The sequence below is a fragment of the Hydractinia symbiolongicarpus genome, chromosome 4 (genome assembly GCF_029227915.1).
Source record: "Hydractinia symbiolongicarpus strain clone_291-10 chromosome 4, HSymV2.1, whole genome shotgun sequence".
NCBI lineage: Eukaryota > Metazoa > Cnidaria > Hydrozoa > Anthoathecata > Hydractiniidae > Hydractinia > Hydractinia symbiolongicarpus.
Genome location: NC_079878.1, coordinates 3,887,228 through 3,909,356, shown reverse-complemented (window position 1 = coordinate 3,909,356; position 22,129 = coordinate 3,887,228).

Below are 22,129 nucleotides of genomic sequence, written 5' to 3'. Positions count from 1 at the left end.
GTGGTAGGGCTTTATTTAAAAATTTAGATAAATAAGTCTTTTTTTACTCTAGGACCAATCCTGGCCGTTAGAAAGCACTGAAGACATAGAGACCTTCTCAAAACTACATTTCATTGACTTTCTAACGGTGTCAATCCGTTTGAGTTACAACGGTTGCGCCACATATTCTTCCCCACATGTATTTAGCGATAGTATTCGGATATTACTAGGTTGCATCCCTTTTAACAGTGAAACGTTTGACTGTGGGACTTAATTGAACTGATTTTGGACTTTCACCTTATAAATGTGATAAATGTGCCAGTTTGACTGCAAGAAGTAACAATCTTCTTAATTTGACTTGATTGCTGGAACGCAGCGATTGTACTGGGCGCTGTGGTAGAGTTTTATTTAAAAATTAAGTTAAATAACTCATTTTTTAAGAAATAGCAACAGTTTCAAAAACTACATTTCATTGACTTACTAACGGTGTCAATCCGTTTGAGTTACAACTGTTGCGTCACATTTTCCTCCCCACATGTATTTAGCGATAGTAATCGGATATTACTAGGTTGCAGCGCTTTTAACAGTGAAAAGTTTGACTGTGGGGCTCAATTGAACTGATTTTGGACTTTGACCTTATAAATGTGATAAATGAGCCAGTTTGATTACAAGAAGTAACAATCTTTTTAAATTGACTTGATTGCTGGAACTCAGCGATTGTATTGGGCGCTGTGGTAGAGTTTTATTTAAAAATTAAGTTAAATCAGTCATTTTTTACTTTGGAAATAATCCCAGCCATTAGTTTGCACTGAAGAAACAGAGACAGTTTCAAAAATTACCTTTTATTGACTTTCTAACTGTGTCAATCCGTTCGAGTTACAACGGTCGCGTCACATATTCGTACCAACATGTATTTAGTGATTTTTTTCCGATATTACTAGGTTGTATCGCTTTTAACAGTGAAGCGATTGACTCTGGGAATTAATTGAACTGATTCTGGACTGTGACCTTATAAATGTGATAAATGAACCAATTGGACTCCAAGAAATAACATTCTTCTGAAATTGACATGATTGCCGGAAACCAGCGATTACACTAGGCTCTGTGGTAGGGCTTTATTTAAAAATTTAGATAAATAAGTATTTTTTTACTCTAGGAACAATCCTGGCCGTTAGCACGCACTGAAGAAATAGAGACCCTCTCAAACACTACATTTCATTGACTTCTTGGCGGTATCAATCCGTTTGAGTTACAACGGTTGCGTCACATATTCGTAACAACCTGTATTTAGTGATATCTTTTCGATATTACTAAGTTATATCGCTTTTAACAGTGAAACGATTGACTGTGGAACTTAATTGAACTAATTTTAGACTGTGACCTGATAAATGTGAGAAGTGAGCCAACTGGACCCAAGAAATAACATTCTTCTTAATTAGACATGATTGCCGGAACTCAGGGATTACACTGGGCGCTGTGTAAGCACTTCATTTAAAAATTTAGGTAAAAAAGTCATTTTCTACTGTTGGACCAATCCTAGCCTTTATCGCGCGCTGAAGAAATAGCAACAGTTTCAAAAACTACATTTCATTGACTTACTAACGGTGTCAATCCGTTTGAGTTACAACTGTTGCGTCACATTTTCCTCCCCACATGTATTTAGCGATAGTACTCGGATATTACTAGGTTGCAGCGCTTTTAACAGTGAAAAGTTTGACTGTGGGACTCAATTGAACTGATTTTGGACTTTGACCTTATAAATGTGATAAATAAGCCAGTTTGACTACAAGAAGTAACAATCTTCTTAATTTGACTTGATTGCTGGAACTCAGCGATTGTACTTGGCGCTGTGGTAGAGTTTTATTTAAAAATTAAGTTAAATAAGTCATTTTTTACTGTGGGAATAATCCCAGCCATTAGTTTGCACTGAAGAAATAGAGACAGTTTCAAAAATTACATTTCACTGACTTTCTAACTGTGTCAATGCGTTTGAGTTACAACGGTTGCGTCACATATTCGTACCAACATGTATTTAGTGATTTTTTTCCGATATTACTAGGTTGTATCGCTTTTAACTGTGAAGCGATTGACTCTGGGAATTAATTGAACTGATTCTGGACTGTGACCTTATAAATGTGATAAATGAACCAATTGGACTCCAAGAAATAACATTCTTCTAAAATTGACATGATTGCTGGAAACCAGCGATTACACTAGCCTCTGTGGTAGGGCTTTATTTAAAAATTTAGATAAATAAGTCTTTTTTTACTCTAGGACCAATCCTGGCCGTTAGCACGCACTGAAGAAATAGAGACCTTCTCAAACACTACATTTCATTGACTTCTTGGCGGTATCAATCCGTTTGAGTTACAACGGTTGCGTCACATATTCGTACCAACCTGTATTTAGTGATATCTTTTCGATATTACTAAGTTATATCGCTTTTAACAGTGAAACGATTGACTGTGGAACTTAATTGAACTAACTTTAGACTGTGACCTGATAAATGTGAGAAGTGAGCCAACTGGACCCAAGAAATAACATTCTTCTTAATTTGACATGATTGTCGGAACTCAGGGATTACACTGGGCGCTGTGGTAGCACTTCATTTAAAAATTTAGGTAAAAAAGTGATTCTCTACTGTTGGATCAATCCTAGCCGTTATTGCGCGCTGAAGAAATAGCAACAGTTTCAAAAACTACATTTCATTGACTTACTAACGGTGTCAATCCGTTTGAGTTACAACTGTTGCGTCACATTTTCCTCCCCACATATATTTAGCGATAGTACTCGGATATTACTAGGTTGCAGCGCTTTTAACAGTGGAAAGTTTGACTGTGGGACTCAATTGAACTGATTTTGGACTTTGACCTTATAAATGTGATAAATGAGCCAGTTTGACTACAAGAAGTAACATTCTTCTTAATTTGACTTAATTGCTGGAATTTAGCGATTGCACTGGGCACTGTGGTAGCGTTTTTTAAAAAAATTAAGTTAAGTAAGTCATTTTTTCCTGTGGGACCAATCCCAGCCGTTAGTTCGCGCTGAAGAAATAGAGACACTTTTAAAAACTATATTTCATTGACTTTCTAACCGTGTTAATCCGTTTGAGTTACAACGGTTGCGTCACATATTCGTACCAACATGTATTTAGTGATTTTCTTCCGATATGACTAAGTTGCATCGCTTTTAACAGTGAAACGATTGACTGTGGGACTTAATTGAACTAACCTTGGACTGTGACCTGATAAATATTATAAATGAGCCAGTTTGACTACAAGAAATACCATTTTTCTTAATTTGACATGATTGCTGGAACTCAGCGATTACACTCGGTGCTGTGGTAGCACTTTATTAAAAAATTAAGATAAATAAGTCATTTTTTACTGTGGGACCAATCCTAGCTGTTATTTCGCACTGAAGAAATAGAGAACGTTTCAAGAACTATATTTCATTGACTTACTAACGGTGTCAATCCGTTTGATTTACAACGGTTGCGTCACATATTCGTAGCAACATATATTTAGTGATTTTCTACCGATATTTCTAAGTTGTATTGCTTTTAACAGTGAAACGATTGACTGTGGGACTTAATTGAACTAACCTTGGACTGTGACCTGATAAATATTATAAATGAGCCAGTTTGACTACAAGAAATACCATTTTTCTTAATTTGAGATGATTGCTGGAACTCAGCGATTACACTCGGTGCTGTGGTAGCACTTTATTAAAAAATTAAGATAAATAAGTCATTTTTTACTGTGGGACCAATCCTAGCTGTTATTTCGCACTGAAGAAATAGAGAACGTTTCAAGAACTACATTTCATCGACTTACTAACGGTGTCAATCCGTTTGATTTACAACGGTTGCGTCACATATTCGTAGCAACATATATTTAGTGATTTTCTTCCGATATTTCTAAGTTGTATTGCTTTTAACAGTGAAACGATTGACTGTGGGAAATAATTGAACTGATTCTGGAATTTTGACCTTATAAATGTAATAAATGAGCCAATTGGACTCCAAGAAGTAACATTCTTCTTAATTTTACTTGGTTGCTGGGACTCAGCGATTGCACTGGGCACTGTGGTAGCGTTTTATTTAAAAATTAAGTTAAGAAAGTCATTTTTTTCTGTGGAAACAATCCCGGCCGTTAGTTCGCGCTGAAGAAATAGAGACAGTTTCAAAAACTACATTTCATTGACTTTCTAACGGTGTTAATCCGTTTGAGTTACAACGGTTGCGTCACATATTCGTACCAACATGTATTTACTGATTTTCTTCCGATATGACTAAGTTGCATCGCTTTTAACAGTGAAACGATTGACTGTGGGACTTAATTGAACTGATTTTGGACTTTGACCATATAAATGTGATAAATGAGACAGTTTGACTACAAGAAATAACATTCTTCTTAATTTGACATGATTGCTGGAATTCGGCAAGTACACTATGCTCTGTGGTAGCGCTTTTTTTTAAAATTTAGATAAATAAGTCTTTTTTTACTGTGGGACCAATCCTGTCCGTTAGCACGCACTGAAGACATAGAGACCTTCTCAAAACTACATTTCATTGACTTTCTAACGGTGTCAATCCGTTTGAGTTAAAACGGTTGCGCCACATATTCTTTCCCACATGTATTTAGCGATAGTATTCGAATATTACTAGGATGCATCCCTTTTAACAGTGAAACGTTTGACTGTGGGACTTAATTGAACTGATTTTGGACTTTAACCTTATAAATGTGATAAATGTGCCAGTTTGACTACAAGAAGTAACAATCTTCTTAATTTGACTTGATTGCTGGAACTCAGCGATTGTACTGGGCGCTGTGGTAGAGTTTTATTTAAAAATTAAGTTAAATAACTCATTTTTTAAGAAATAGCAACAGTTTCAAAAACTACATTTCATTGACTTACTAACGGTGTCAATCCGTTTGAGTTACAACTGTTGCGTCACATTTTCCTCCCCACATGTATTTAGCGATAGTACTCGGATATTACTAGGTTGCAGCGCTTTTAACAGTGAAAAGTTTGACTGTGGGACTCAATTGAACTGATTCTGGACTGTGACCTTATAAATGTGATAAATGAACCAATTGGACTCCAAGAAATAACATTCTTCTTAAATTGACATGATTGCCGGAAACCAGCGATTACACTAGGCTCTGTGGTAGGGCTTTATTTAAAAATTTAGATAAATAAGTATTTTTTTACTCTAGGAACAATCCTGGCCGTTAGCACGCACTGAAGAAATAGAGACCCTCTCAAACACTACATTTCATTGACTTCTTGGCAATATCAATCCGTTTCAGTTACAACGGTTGCGTCACATATTCGTAACAACCTGTATTTAGTGATATCTTTTCGATATTACTAAGTTATATCGCTTTTAACAGTGAAACAATTGACTGTGGAACTTAATTGAACTAACTTTAGACTGTGACCTGATAAATGTGAGAAGTGAGCCAACTGGACCCAAGAAATAACATTCTTCTTAATTTGACATGATTGCCGGAACTCAGGGATTACACTGGGCGCTGTGGTAGCACTTCATTTAAAAATTTAGGTAAAAAAGTCATTTTCTACTGTTGGACCAATCCTATCCTTTATCGCGCGCTGAAGAAATAGCAACAGTTTCAAAAACTACATTTCATTGACTTACTAACGGTGTCAATCCGTTTGAGTTACAACTGTTGCGTCACATTTTCCTCCCCACATGTATTTAGCGATAGTACTCGGATATTACTAGGTTGTATCGCTTTTAACTGTGAAGCGATTGACTCTGGGAATTAATTGAACTGATTCTGGACTGTGTCCTTATAAATGTGATAAATGAACCAATTGGACTCCAAGAAATAACAATCTTCTTAATTTGACTTGATTGCTGGAAACCAGCGATTACACTAGGCTTTGTGGTAGGGCTTTATTTAAAAGTTTAGATAAATAAGTCTTTTTTTACTCTAGGACCAATCCTGGCCGTTAGCACGCACTGAAGAAATAGAGACCTTCTTAAACACTACATTTCATTGACTTCTTGGCGGTATCAATCCGTTTGAGTTACAACGGTTGCGTCACATATTCGTACCAACCTGTATTTAGTGATATCTTTTCGATATTACTAAGTTGTATCGCTTTTATTAGTGAAGCGATTGACTGTGGAACTTAATTGAACTAACTTTAGACTGTGACCTGATAAATGTGAGAAGTGAGCCAACTGGACCCAAGAAATAACATTCTTCTTAATTTGACATGATTGCCGGAACTCAGGGATTACACTGGGCGCTGTGGTAGCACTTCATTTAAAAATTTAGGTAAAAAAGTCATTTTCTACTGTTGGACCAATCCTAGCCTTTTTCGCGCGCTGAAGAAATAGCAACAGTTTTAAAAACTACATTTCATTGACTTACTAACGGTGTCAATCCGTTTGAGTTACAACTGTTGCGTCACATTTTCCTCCCCACATGTATTTAGCGATAGTACTCGGATATTACTATGTTGCAGCGCTTTTAACAGTGAAAAGTTTGACTGTGGGACTCAATTGAACTGATTTTGGACTTTGACCTTATAAATGTGATAAATAAGCCAGTTTGACTACAAGAAGTAACAATCTTCTTAATCTGACTTGATTGCTGGAACTCAGCGATTGTACTGGGCGCTGTGGTAGAGTTTTATTTAAAAATTAAGTTAAATAAGTCATTTTTTACTGTGGGAATAATCCCAGCCATTAGTTTGCACTGAAGAAATAGAGACAGTTTCAAAAATTACATTTCACTGACTTTCTAACTGTGTCAATCCGTTTGAGTTACAACGGTCGCGTCACATATTCGTACCAACATGTATTTAGTGATTTTTTTCCGATATTACTAGGTTGTATCGCTTTTAACTGTGAAGCGATTGACTCTGGGAATTATTTGAACTGATTCTGGACTGTGACCTTATAAATGTGATAAATGAACCAATTGGACTCCAAGAAATAACATTCTTCTAAAATTGACATGATTGCTGGAAACCAGCGATTACACTAGGCTCTGTGGTAGGGCTTTATTTAAAAATTTAGATAAATAAGTCTTTTTTTACTCTAGGACCAATCCTGGCCGTTAGCACGCACTGAAGAAATAGAGACCTTCTCAAACACTACATTTCATTGACTTCTTGGCGGTATCAATCCGTTTGAGTTACAACAGTTGGGTCACATATTCGTACCAACATGTATTTAGTGATATCTTTTCGATATTACTAAGTTATATCGCTTTTAACAGTGAAACGATTGACTGTGGAACTTAATTAAACTAACTTTAGACTGTGACCTGATAAATGTGAGAAGTGAGCCAACTGGACCCAAGAAATAACATTCTTCTTAATTTGACATGATTGCCGGAACTCAGGGATTACACTGGACGCTGTGGTAGCACTTCATTTAAAAATTTAGGTAAAAAAGTGATTTTCTACTGTTGGACCAATCCTAGCCGTTATCGCGCGCTGAAGAAATAGCAACAGTTTCAAAAACTACATTTCATTGACTTACTAACGGTGTCAATCCGTTTGAGTTACAACTGTTGCGTCACATTTTCCTCCCCACATATAATTAGCGATAGTACTCGGATATTACTAGGTTGCAGCGCTTTTAACAGTGAAAAGTTTGACTGTGGGACTCAATTGAACTGATTTTGGACTTTGACCTTATAAATGTGATAAATGAGGCAGTTTGACTACAAGAAGTAACATTTTTCTTAATTTGACTTGATTGCTGGAATTTAGCGATTGCACTGGGCACTGTGGTAGCGTTTTTTTAAAAAATTAAGTTAAGTAAGTCATTTTTTCCTGTGGGGCCAATCCCAGCCGTTAGTTCGCGCTGAAGAAATAGAGACACTTTCAAAAACTACATTTCATTGACTTTCTAACCGTGTTAATCCGTTTGAGTTACAACGGTTGCGTCACATATTCGTACCAACATGTATTTAGTGATTTTCTTCCGATATGACTAAGTTGCATCGCTTTTAACAGTGAAACGATTGACTGTGGGACTTAATTGAACTAACCTTGGACTGTGACCTGATAAATATTATAAATGAGCCAGTTTGACTACAAGAAATAACATTCTTCTTAATTTGACATGATTGCTGGAACTCAGCGATTACACTCGGTGCTGTGGTAGCACTTTATTAAAAAATTAAGATAAATAAGTCATTTTTTACTGTGGGACCAATCCTAGCTGTTATTTCGCACTGAAGAAATAGAGAAAGTTTCAAGAACTACATTTCATTGACTTACTAACGGTGTCAATCCGTTTGATTTACAACGGTTGCGTCACATATTCGTAGCAACATATATTTAGTGATTTTCTTCCGATATTTCTTAGTTGTATTGCTTTTAACAGTGAAACGATTGACTGTGGGAAATAATTGAACTGATTCTGGAATTTGACCTTATAAATGTAATAAATGAGCCAATTGGACTCCAACAAGTAACATTCTTCTTAATTTTACTTGATTGCGGGAACTCAGCGATTGCACTGGGCACTGTGGTAGCGTTTTATTTAAAAATTAAGTTAAGAAAGTCATTTTTTCTGTGGGAACAATCCCGGCCGTTAGTTCGCCTTGAAGAAATAGAGACAGTTTCAAAAACTACATTTCATTGACTTTCTAACGGTGTTAATCCGTTTGAGTTACAACGGTTGCGTCACATATTCGTACCAACATGTATTTACTGATTTTCTTCCGATATGACTAAGTTGCATCGCTTTTAACAGTGAAACGATTGACTGTGGGACTTAATTGAACTGATTTTGGACTTTGACCATATAAATGTGATAAATGAGACAGTTTGACTACAAGAAATAACATTCTTCTTAATTTGACATGATTCCTGGAATTCAGCAAGTACACTATGCTCTGTGATAGCGCTTTTTTTTAAAATTTAGATAAATAAGTCTTTTTTTACTGTGGGACCAATCCTGTCCGTTAGCACGCACTGAAGAAATAGAGACATTCTCAAAAACTAAGTCTCATTGACTTCGTGGCGATATCAGTCTGTTTGAGTTAAAACGGTTGCGTCAAATATTCGTACCAACATGTACTTAGTGATTTTTTTCCAATATTACTAAGTTGTATCGCTTTTAATAGTGAAGCGATTGACTGTGGAACTTAATTGAACTAACTTCAGACTGTGACCTGATAAATGTGAGAAGTGAGTCAACTGGACCCAAGAAATAACATTCTTCTTAATTTGACATGATTGCCGGAACTCAGGGATTACACTGGACGCTGTGGTAGCACTTCATTTAAAAATTTAGGTAAAAAAGTGATTTTCTACTGTTGGACCAATCCTAGCCGTTATCGCGCGCTGAAGAAATAGCAACAGTTTCAAAAACTACATTTCATTGACTTACTAACGGTGTCAATCCGTTTGAGTTACAACTGTTGCGTCACATTTTCCTCCCCACATATATTTAGCGATAGTACTCGGATATTACTAGGTTGCAGCGCTTTTAACAGTGAAAAGTTTGACTGTGGGACTCAATTGAACTGATTTTGGACTTTGACCTTATAAATGTAATAAATGAGGCAGTTTGACTACAAGAAGTAACATTTTTCTTAATTTGACTTGATTGCTGGAATTTAGCGATTGCACTGGGCACTGTGGTAGCGTTTTTTTAAAAAATTAAGTTAAGTAAGTCATTTTTTCCTGTGGGGCCAATCCCAGCCGTTAGTTCGCGCTGAAGAAATAGAGACACTTTCAAAAACTACATTTCATTGACTTTCTAACCGTGTTAATCCGTTTGAGTTACAACGGTTGCGTCACATATTCGTACCAACATGTATTTAGTGATTTTCTTCCGATATGACTAAGTTGCATCGCTTTTAACAGTGAAACGATTGACTGTGGGACTTAATTGAACTAACCTTGGACTGTGACCTGATAAATATTATAAATGAGCCAGTTTGACTACAAGAAATAACATTCTTCTTAATTTGACATGATTGCTGGAACTCAGCGATTACACTCGGTGCTGTGGTAGCACTTTTTTAAAAAATTAAGATAAATAAGTCATTTTTTACTGTGGGACCAATCCTAGCTGTTATTTCGCACTGAAGAAATAGAGAAAGTTTCAAGAACTACATTTCATTGACTTACTAACGGTGTCAATCCGTTTGATTTACAACGGTTGCGTCACATATTCGTAGCAACATATATTTAGTGATTTTCTTCCGATATTTCTTAGTTGTATTGCTTTTAACAGTGAAACGATTGACTGTGGGAAATAATTGAACTGATTCTGGAATTTGACCTTATAAATGTAATAAATGAGCCAATTGGACTCCAAGAAGTAACATTCTTCTTAATTTTACTTGATTGCGGGAACTCAGCGATTGCACTGGGCACTGTGGTAGCGTTTTATTTAAAAATTAAGTTAAGAAAGTCATTTTTTCTGTGGGAACAATCCCGGCCGTTAGTTCGCGCTGAAGAAATAGAGACAGTTTCAAAAACTACATTTCATTGACTTTCTAACGGTGTTAATCCGTTTGAGTTACAACGGTTGCGTCACATATTCGTACCAACATGTATTTACTGATTTTCTTCCGATATGACTAAGTTGCATCGCTTTTAACAGTGAAACGATTGACTGTGGGACTTAATTGAACTGATTTTGGACTTTGACCATATAAATGTGATAAATGAGACAGTTTGACTACAAGAAATAACATTCTTCTTAATTTGACATGATTGCTGGAATTCAGCAAGTACACTATGCTCTGTGGTAGCGCTTTTTTTTAAAATTTAGATAAATAAGTCTTTTTTTACTGTGGGACCAATCCTGTCCGTTAGCACGCACTGAAGAAATAGAGACATTCTCAAAAACTAAGTCTCATTGACTTCGTGGCGATATCAGTCTGTTTGAGTTAAAACGGTTGCGTCAAATATTCGTACCAACATGTACTTGGTGATTTTTTTCCAATATTACTAAGTTGTATCGCTTTTAATAGTGAAGCGATTGACTGTGGAACTTAATTGAACTAACTTTAGACTGTGACCTGATAAATGTGAGAAGTGAATCAACTGGACCCAAGAAATAACATTCTTCTTAATTTGACATGATTGCCGGAACTCAGGGATTACACTGGGCGCTGTGGTAGCACTTCATTTAAAAATTTAGGTAAAAAAGTCATTTTCTACTGTTGGACCAATCCTAGTCTTTATCGCGCGCTGAAGAAATAGCAACAGTTTCAAAAACTACATTTCATTGACTTACTAACGGTGTCAATCCGTTTGAGTTACAACTGTTGCGTCACATTTTCCTCCCCACATGTATTTAGCGATAGTACTCGGATATTACTAGGTTGCAGCGCTTTTAACAGTGAAAAGTTTGACTGTGGGACTCAATTGAACTGATTTTGGACTTTGACCTTATAAATGTGATAAATAAGCCAGTTTGACTACAAGAAGTAACATTTTTCTTAATTTGACTTGATTGCTGGAATTTAGCGATTGCACTGGGCACTGTGGTAGCGTTTTTTTAAAAAATTAAGTTAAGTAAGTCATTTTTTCCTGTGGGGCCAATCCCAGCCGTTAGTTCGCGCTGAAGAAATAGAGACACTTTCAAAAACTACATTTCATTGACTTTCTAACCGTGTTAATCCGTTTGAGTTACAACGGTTGCGTCACATATTCGTACCAACATGTATTTAGTGATTTTCTTCCGATATGACTAAGTTGCATCGCTTTTAACAGTGAAACGATTGACTGTGGGACTTAATTGAACTAACCTTGGACTGTGACCTGATAAATATTATAAATGAGCCAGTTTGACTACAAGAAATAACATTCTTCTTAATTTGACATGATTGCTGGAACTCAGCGATTACACTCGGTGCTGTGGTAGCACTTTATTAAAAAATTAAGATAAATAAGTCATTTGTTACTGTGGGACCAATCCTAGCTGTTATTTCGCACTGAAGAAATAGAGAAAGTTTCAAGAACTACATTTCATTGACTTACTAACGGTGTCAATCCGTTTGATTTACAACGGTTGCGTCACATATTCGTAGCAACATATATTTAGTGATTTTCTTCCGATATTTCTTAGTTGTATTGCTTTTAACAGTGAAACGATTGACTGTGGGAAATAATTGAACTGATTCTGGAATTTGACCTTATAAATGTAATAAATGAGCCAATTGGACTCCAAGAAGTAACATTCTTCTTAATTTTACTTGATTGCGGGAACTCAGCGATTGCACTGGGCACTGTGGTAGAGTTTTATTTAAAAATTAAGTTAAATAAGTCATTTTTTACTGTGGGAATAATCCCAGCCATTAGTTTGCACTGAAGAAATAGAGACAGTTTCAAAAATTACATTTCACTGACTTTCTAACTGTGTCAATCCGTTTGAGTTACAACGGTCGCGTCACATATTCGTACCAACATGTATTTAGTGATTTTTTTCCGATATTACTAGGTTGTATCGCTTTTAACTGTGAAGCGATTGACTCTGGGAATTATTTGAACTGATTCCGGACTGTGACCTTATAAATGTGATAAATGAACCAATTGGACTCCAAGAAATAACATTCTTCTAAAATTGACATGATTGCTGGAAACCAGCGATTACACTAGGCTCTGTGGTAGGGCTTTATTTAAAAATTTAGATAAATAAGTCTTTTTTTACTCTAGGACCAATCCTGGCCGTTAGCACGCACTGAAGAAATAGAGACCTTCTCAAACACTACATTTCATTGACTTCTTGGCGGTATCAATCCGTTTGAGTTACAACGGTTGCGTCACATATTCGTACCAACATGTATTTAGTGATATCTTTTCGATATTACTAAGTTATATCGCTTTTAACAGTGAAACGATTGACTGTGGAACTTAATTAAACTAACTTTAGACTGTGACCTGATAAATGTGAGAAGTGAGCCAACTGGACCCAAGAAATAACATTCTTCTTAATTTGACATGATTGCCGGAACTCAGGGATTACACTGGGCGCTGTGGTAGCACTTCATTTAAAAATTTAGGTAAAAAAGTGATTTTCTACTGTTGGACCAATCCTAGCCGTTATCGCGCGCTGAAGAAATAGCAACAGTTTCAAAAACTACATTTCATTGACTTACTAACGGTGTCAATCCGTTTGAGTTACAACTGTTGCGTCACATTTTCCTCCCCACATATATTTAGCGATAGTACTCGGATATTACTAGGTTGCAGCGCTTTTAACAGTGAAAAGTTTGACTGTGGGACTCAATTGAACTGATTTTGGACTTTGACCTTATAAATGTGATAAATGAGGCAGTTTGACTACAAGTATTAACATTTTTCTTAATTTGACTTGATTGCTGGAATTTAGCGATTGCACTGGGCACTGTGGTAGCACTTTTTTAAAAAATTAAGATAAATAAGTCATTTTTTACTGTGGGACCAATCCTAGCTGTTATTTCGCACTGAAGAAATAGAGAAAGTTTCAAGAACTACATTTCATTGACTTACTAACGGTGTCAATCCGTTTGATTTACAATGGTTGCGTCACATATTCGTAGCAACATATATTTAGTGATTTTCTTCCGATATTTCTTAGTTGTATTGCTTTTAACAGTGAAACGATTGACTGTGGGAAATAATTGAACTGATTCTGGAATTTGACCTTATAAATGTAATAAATGAGCCAATTGGACTCCAAGAAGTAACATTCTTCTTAATTTTACTTGATTGCGGGAACTCAGCGATTGCACTGGGCACTGTGGTAGCGTTTTATTTAAAAATTAAGTTAAGAAAGTCATTTTTTCTGTGGGAACAATCCCGGCCGTTAGTTCGCGCTGAAGAAATAGAGACAGTTTCAAAAACTACATTTCATTGACTTTCTAACGGTGTTAATCCGTTTGAGTTACAACAGTTGCGTCACATATTCGTTCCAACATGTATTTACTGATTTTCTTCCGATATGACTAAGTTGCATCGCTTTTAACAGTGAAACGATTGACTGTGGGACTTAATTGAACTGATTTTGGACTTTGACCATATAAATGTGATAAATGAGACAGTTTGACTACAAGAAATAACATTCTTCTTAATTTGACATGATTGCTGGAATTCAGCAAGTACACTATGCTCTGTGGTAGCGCTTTTTTTTAAAATTTAGATAAATAAGTCTTTTTTTACTGTGGGACCAATCCTGTCCGTTAGCACGCACTGAAGAAATAGAGACATTCTCAAAAACTAAGTCTCATTGACTTCGTGGCGATATCAGTCTGTTTGAGTTAAAACGGTTGCGTCAAATATTCGTACCAACATGTACTTGGTGATTTTTTTCCAATATTACTAAGTTGTATCGCTTTTAATAGTGAAGCGATTGACTGTGGCTCTTAATTGAACTAACTTTAGACTGTGACCTGATAAATGTGAGAAGTGAATCAACTGGACCCAAGAAATAACATTCTTCTTAATTTGACATGATTGCCGGAACTCAGGGATTACACTGGGCGCTGTGGTAGCACTTCATTTAAAAATTTAGGTAAAAAAGTCATTTTCTACTGTTGGACCAATCCTAGTCTTTATCGCGCGCTGAAGAAATAGCAACAGTTTCAAAAACTACATTTCATTGACTTACTAACGGTGTCAATCCGTTTGAGTTACAACTGTTGCGTCACATTTTCCTCCCCACATGTATTTAGCGATAGTACTCGGATATTACTAGGTTGCAGCGCTTTTAACAGTGAAAAGTTTGACTGTGGGACTCAATTGAACTGATTTTGGACTTTGACCTTATAAATGTGATAAATAAGCCAGTTTGACTACAAGAAGTAACATTTTTCTTAATTTGACTTGATTGCTGGAATTTAGCGATTGCACTGGGCACTGTGGTAGCGTTTTTTTAAAAAATTAAGTTAAGTAAGTCATTTTTTCCTGTGGGGCCAATCCCAGCCGTTAGTTCGCGCTGAAGAAATAGAGACACTTTCAAAAACTACATTTCATTGACTTTCTAACCGTGTTAATCCGTTTGAGTTACAACGGTTGCGTCACATATTCGTACCAACATGTATTTAGTGATTTTCTTCCGATATGACTAAGTTGCATCGCTTTTAACAGTGAAACGATTGACTGTGGGACTTAATTGAACTAACCTTGGACTGTGACCTGATAAATATTATAAATGAGCCAGTTTGACTACAAGAAATAACATTCTTCTTAATTTGACATGATTGCTGGAACTCAGCGATTACACTCGGTGCTGTGGTAGCACTTTATTAAAAAATTAAGATAAATAAGTCATTTGTTACTGTGGGACCAATCCTAGCTGTTATTTCGCACTGAAGAAATAGAGAAAGTTTCAAGAACTACATTTCATTGACTTACTAACGGTGTCAATCCGTTTGATTTACAACGGTTGCGTCACATATTCGTAGCAACATATATTTAGTGATTTTCTTCCGATATTTCTTAGTTGTATTGCTTTTAACAGTGAAACGATTGACTGTGGGAAATAATTGAACTGATTCTGGAATTTGACCTTATAAATGTAATAAATGAGCCAATTGGACTCCAAGAAGTAACATTCTTCTTAATTTTACTTGATTGCGGGAACTCAGCGATTGCACTGGGCACTGTGGTAGAGTTTTATTTAAAAATTAAGTTAAATAAGTCATTTTTTACTGTGGGAATAATCCCAGCCATTAGTTTGCACTGAAGAAATAGAGACAGTTTCAAAAATTACATTTCACTGACTTTCTAACTGTGTCAATCCGTTTGAGTTACAACAGTCGCGTCACATATTCGTACCAACATGTATTTAGTGATTTTTTTCCGATATTACTAGGTTGTATCGCTTTTAACTGTGAAGCGATTGACTCTGCGAATTATTTGAACTGATTCCGGACTGTGACCTTATAAATGTGATAAATGAACCAATTGGACTCCAAGAAATAACATTCTTCTAAAATTGACATGATTGCTGGAAACCAGCGATTACACTAGGCTCTGTGGTAGGGCTTTATTTAAAAATTTAGATAAATAAGTCTTTTTTTACTCTAGGACCAATCCTGGCCGTTAGCACGCACTGAAGAAATAGAGACCTTCTCAAACACTACATTTCATTGACTTCTTGGCGGTATCAATCCGTTTGAGTTACAACGGTTGCGTCACATATTCGTACCAACATGTATTTAGTGATATCTTTTCGATATTACTAAGTTATATCGCTTTTAACAGTGAAACGATTGACTGTGGAACTTAATTAAACTAACTTTAGACTGTGACCTGATAAATGTGAGAAGTGAGCCAACTGGACCCAAGAAATAACATTCTTCTTAATTTGACATGATTGCCGGAACTCAGGGATTACACTGGGCGCTGTGGTAGCACTTCATTTAAAAATTTAGGTAAAAAAGTGATTTTCTACTGTTGGACCAATCCTAGCCGTTATCGCGCGCTGAAGAAATAGCAACAGTTTCAAAAACTACATTTCATTGACTTACTAACGGTGTCAATCCGTTTGAGTTACAACTGTTGCGTCACATTTTCCTCCCCACATATATTTAGCGATAGTACTCGGATATTACTAGGTTGCAGCGCTTTTAACAGTGAAAAGTTTGACTGTGGGACTCAATTGAACTGATTTTGGACTTTGACCTTATAAATGTGATAAATGAGGCAGTTTGACTACAAGAAGTAACATTTTTCTTAATTTGACTTGATTGCTGGAATTTAGCGATTGCACTGGGCACTGTGGTAGCGTTTTTTTAAAAAATTAAGTTAAGTAAGTCATTTTTTCCTGTGGGACCAATCCCAGCCGTTAGTTCGCGCTGAAGAAATAGAGACACTTTCAAAAACTACATTTCATTGACTTTCTAACCGTGTTAATCCGTTTGAGTTACAACGGTTGCGTCACATATTCGTACCAACATGTATTTAGTGATTTTCTTCCGATATGACTAAGTTGCATCGTTTTTAACAGTGAAACGATTGACTGTGGGACTTAATTGAACTAACCTTGGACTGTGACCTGATAAATATTATAAATGAGCCAGTTTGACTACAAGAAATAACATTCTTTTTAATTTGACATGATTGCTGGAAATCAGCAAGTACACTATGCTCTGTGGTAGCGCTTTTTTCTTAAATTTAGATAAATAAGTCTTTTTTTACTGTGGGACCAATCCTGTCCGTTAGCACGCACTGAAGAAATAGAGACATTCTCAAAAACTAAGTCTCATTGACTTCGTGGCGGTATCAGTCTGTTTGAGTTAAAACGGTTGCGTCAAATATTCGTACCAACATGTACTTAGTGATTTTTTTCCAATATTACTAAGTTGTATCGCTTTTAATAGTGTAGCGATTGACTGTGGGACTTAGTTGAACTGATTCTGGACTGTGACCTTATAAATGCGATAAATGAGCCAATTGGACTCCAAGGAATAACATTCTTCTTAATTCGACATGATTGCTGGAATTCAGCGAGTACACTATGCCTGTGGTAGCGCTTTTTTCAAAAACTTAGATAAATAAGTTTTTTTTACTGTGGAACCAATCCTGGCCGTTAGCACTCACTGAAGAAATAGAGACATTATCAAAAACTACATCTCATTGACTTCTTGGCGGTATCAATCCGTTTGAGATACAACGGTTGCGTCACATATTCGTACCAGCTTGTATTTAGTGACATTTTTCGGATATTACTAAGTTATATCGCTTTTAACAATGAAATAATTGACTGTGGGACTTAATTCAACTAACTTTGGCCTGTAACGTTATAAATGTGATAAATGAGCCAGCTGGACTCCAAGAAATAACATTCTTCTTACTTTGACATGATTGTTGGAATTCAGCGAGTACACTATGCTCTGTGGTAGCGCTTTTTCCAAAAACTTAGAGAAATAAGTCTTTTTTTACTGTGGGACCAATCCTGTCCGTTAGCACGCACTGAAGAAATAGAGACATTCTCAAAAACTAAATCTCATTGACTTCGTGGCAGTATCTGTCCGTTTGAGTTACAACGGTTGCGTCAAATATTCGTACCAACATGTATTTAGTGACAGTTTTCCAATATTACTAAGTTATATCGCTTTTAACAATGAAATGATTGACTGTGGGACTTAATTGAGCTAACTTTGGCCTGTGACCTTATAAATGTGATATGTGAGGCAACTGGACTCCAAGAAATATTATTCTTCTTAATTTGACATGATTGTTGGAAATCAGCGATTACACTGGGCGCTGTAGAAGCGCTTCATTTAAAAATTTAGATAAATAAGTAATTTTTCACTGTGGGACCAATCCTAGCCGTTATCGCGCGCTGAAGAAATAGAGACAGTTTCAAAAACTACATTTCAATGACTTTGTAGCGGTATCAGTCCGTTTGAGTTGCAACGATTGCGTCACATATTCGTACCAACATGTATTTAGTGATTTTCTTCCGATATGACTAAGTTGCATCGCTTTTAACAGTGAAACGATTGACTGTGGGACTTAATTGAACTAACCTTGGACTGTGACCTGATAAATATTATAAATGAGCCAGTTTGACTACAAGAAATAACATTCTTTTTAATTTGACATGATTGCTGGAAATCAGCAAGTACACTATGCTCTGTGGTAGCGCTTTTTTCTTAAATTTAGATAAATAAGTCTTTTTTTACTGTGGGACCAATCCTGTCCGTTAGCACGCACTGAAGAAATAGAGACATTCTCAAAAACTAAGTCTCATTGACTTCGTGGCGGTATCAGTCTGTTTGAGTTAAAACGGTTGCGTCAAATATTCGTACCAACATGTACTTAGTGATTTTTTTCCAATATTACTAAGTTGTATCGCTTTTAATAGTGTAGCGATTGACTGTGGGACTTAGTTGAACTGATTCTGGACTGTGACCTTATAAATGCGATAAATGAGCCAATTGGACTCCAAGGAATAACATTCTTCTTAATTCGACATGATTGCTGGAATTCAGCGAGTACACTATGCCTGTGGTAGCACTTTTTTCAAAAACTTAGATAAATAAGTTTTTTTTACTGTGGAACCAATCCTGGCCGTTAGCACTCACTGAAGAAATAGAGACATTATCAAAAACTACATCTCATTGACTTCTTGGCGGTATCAATCCGTTTGAGATACAACGGTTGCGTCACATATTCGTACCAGCTTGTATTTAGTGACATTTTTCCGATATTACTAAGTTATATCGCTTTTAACAATGAAATAATTGACTGTGGGACTTAATTCAACTAACTTTGGCCTGTAACGTTATAAATGTGATAAATGAGCCAGCTGGACTCCAAGAAATAACATTCTTCTTACTTTGACATGATTGTTGGAATTCAGCGAGTACACTATGCTCTGTGGTAGCGCTTTTTCCAAAAACTTAGAGAAATAAGTCTTTTTTTACTGTGGGACCAATCCTGTCCGTTAGCACGCACTGAAGAAATAGAGACATTCTCAAAAACTAAATCTCATTGACTTCGTGGCAGTATCTGTCCGTTTGAGTTACAACGGTTGCGTCAAATATTCGTACCAACATGTATTTAGTGACAGTTTTCCAATATTACTAAGTTATATCGCTTTTAACAATGAAATGATTGACTGTGGGACTTAATTGAGCTAACTTTGGCCTGTGACCTTATAAATGTGATATGTGAGGCAACTGGACTCCAAGAAATATTATTCTTCTTAATTTGACATGATTGTTGGAAATCAGCGATTACACTGGGCGCTGTAGAAGCGCTTCATTTAAAAATTTAGATAAATAAGTAATTTTTCACTGTGGGACCAATCCTAGCCGTTATCGCGCGCTGAAGAAATAGAGACAGTTTCAAAAACTACATTTCAATGACTTTGTAGCGGTATCAGTCCGTTTGAGTTGCAACGATTGCGTCACATATTCGTACCAACATGTATTTAGTGATTTTCTTCCGGTATGACTAAGTTGCATCGCTTTTAACAGTGAAACGATTGACTGTGGGACTTAATTGAACTAACCTTGGACTGTGACCTGATAAATATTATAAATGAGTCAGTTTGACTACAAGAAATAACATTCTTCTTAATTTGACATAATTGCTGGAACTCAGCGATTACACTCGGTGCTGTGGTAGCACTTTATTAAAAAATTAAGATAAATAAGTCATTTTTTACTGTGGGACCAATCCTAGCCGTTATTTCGCACTGAAGAAATAGAGAAAGTTTCAAGAACTACATTTCATTGACTTACTAACGGTGTCAATCCGTTTGATTTACAACGGTTGCGTCACATATTCGTACCAACATATATTTAGTGATTTTCTTTCGATATTTCTAAGTTGTAATGCTTTTAACAGTGAAACGATTAACTGTGGGAAATAATTGAACTGATTCTGGAATTTGACCTTATAAATGTAATAAATGAGCCAATTGGTCTCCAAGAACTAACATTCTTCTTAATTTTACTTGATTGTGGGAAATAATTGAACTGATTCTGGAATTTGACCTTATAAATGTAATAAATGAGCCAATTGGTCTCCAAGTAGTAACATTCTTCTTAATTTTACTTGATTGCTGGAACTCAGCGATTGCACTGGGCAATGTGGTAGCGTTTTATTTAAAAATTAAGTTAAGAAAGTCATTTTTTTCTGTGGGAACAATCCCGGCCGTTAGTTCGCGCTGAAGAAATAGAAACGGTTTCAAAAACTACATTTCATTGACTTTCTAACGGTGTTAATCCGTTTGAGTTACAACGGTTGCGTCACATATTCGTACCAACGTGTATTTAGTGACATTTTTCCGATATTACTAAGTTATATCGCTTTTAACAATGAAATAATTGACTGTGGGACTTAATTCAACTAACTTTGGCCTGTAACGTTATAAATGTGATAAATGAGCCAGCTGGACTCCGAGAAATAACATTCTTCGTAATTTGACATGATTGCTGGAATTCAGCAAGTACACTATGCTCTGTGGTAGCGCTGTTTTTAAAAATTTAGATAAATAAGTCTTTTTTTACTGTGGGACCAATCCTGTCCGTTAGCACGCACTGAAGAAATAGAGACATTCTCATAAACTAAATCTCATTGACTTCGTGGCGGTATCAGTCCGTTTGAGTTACAACGGTTGCGTCAAATATTCGTACCAACATGTATTTAGTGATTTTTTTCGAATATTACTAAGTTGTATCGCTTTTAACAGTGAAGCGATTGACTGTGGGACTTAATTGAACTAACTTTGGACTGTGACCTGATAAATGTGATGAATGAGCCAACTGGACTCCAAGGAATAACATTCTTCTTAAATTGACATGATTGCTAGATTTCAGCGATTTCACTAGGCTCTGTGGTAGCGCTTTACTTAGAAGTTTAGATAAGTAAGTCTTCTTTTACTGTGGGACCAATCCTGGCCGTTAGTACGCGCCAAAAAAACAGAGGCATTCTCAAAAACTACATTTCATTGCTTTTTAGCGGTATCAATCCGTTTGAGTTACAACGGTTGCGTCATATATTCGTACCAACATGTATTTAGTGACAGTTTTCCGATATTACTAAGTTATATCGCTTTTAACAATGAAATGATTGACTGTGGGACTTAATTCAACTAACTTTGGCCTGTAACGTTATAAATGTGATAAATGTGCCAGCTGGACTCCAAGAAATAACATTCTTCTTACTTTGACATGATTGTTGGAATTCAGCGAGTACACTATGCTATGTGGTAGCGCTTTTTTCAAAAACTTAGATAAATAAGTCTTTTTTTACTGTGGGACCAATCCTGTCCGTTAGCACGCACTGAAGAAGTAGAGACACTTTCAAAAAACTACATTTCATTGACTTTCTAACCGTGTTAATCCGTTTCAGTTACAACGGTTGCGTCACATATTCGTACCAACATGTATTTAGTGATTTTCTTCCGATATGACTAAGTTGCATCGCTTTTAACAGTGAAACGGTTGACTGTGGGACTTAATTGAACTAACCTTGGACTGTGACCTGATAAATATTATAAACGAGCCAGTTTGACTACAAGAAATAACATTCTTCTTAATTTGACATGATTGCTGAAACTCAGCGATTACACTCGGTGCTGTGGTAGCACTTTATTCAAAAATTAAGATAAATAAGTCATTTTTTACTGTGGGACCAATCCTAGCCGTTATTTCGCACTGAAGAAATAGAGAAAGTTTCAAGAACTACA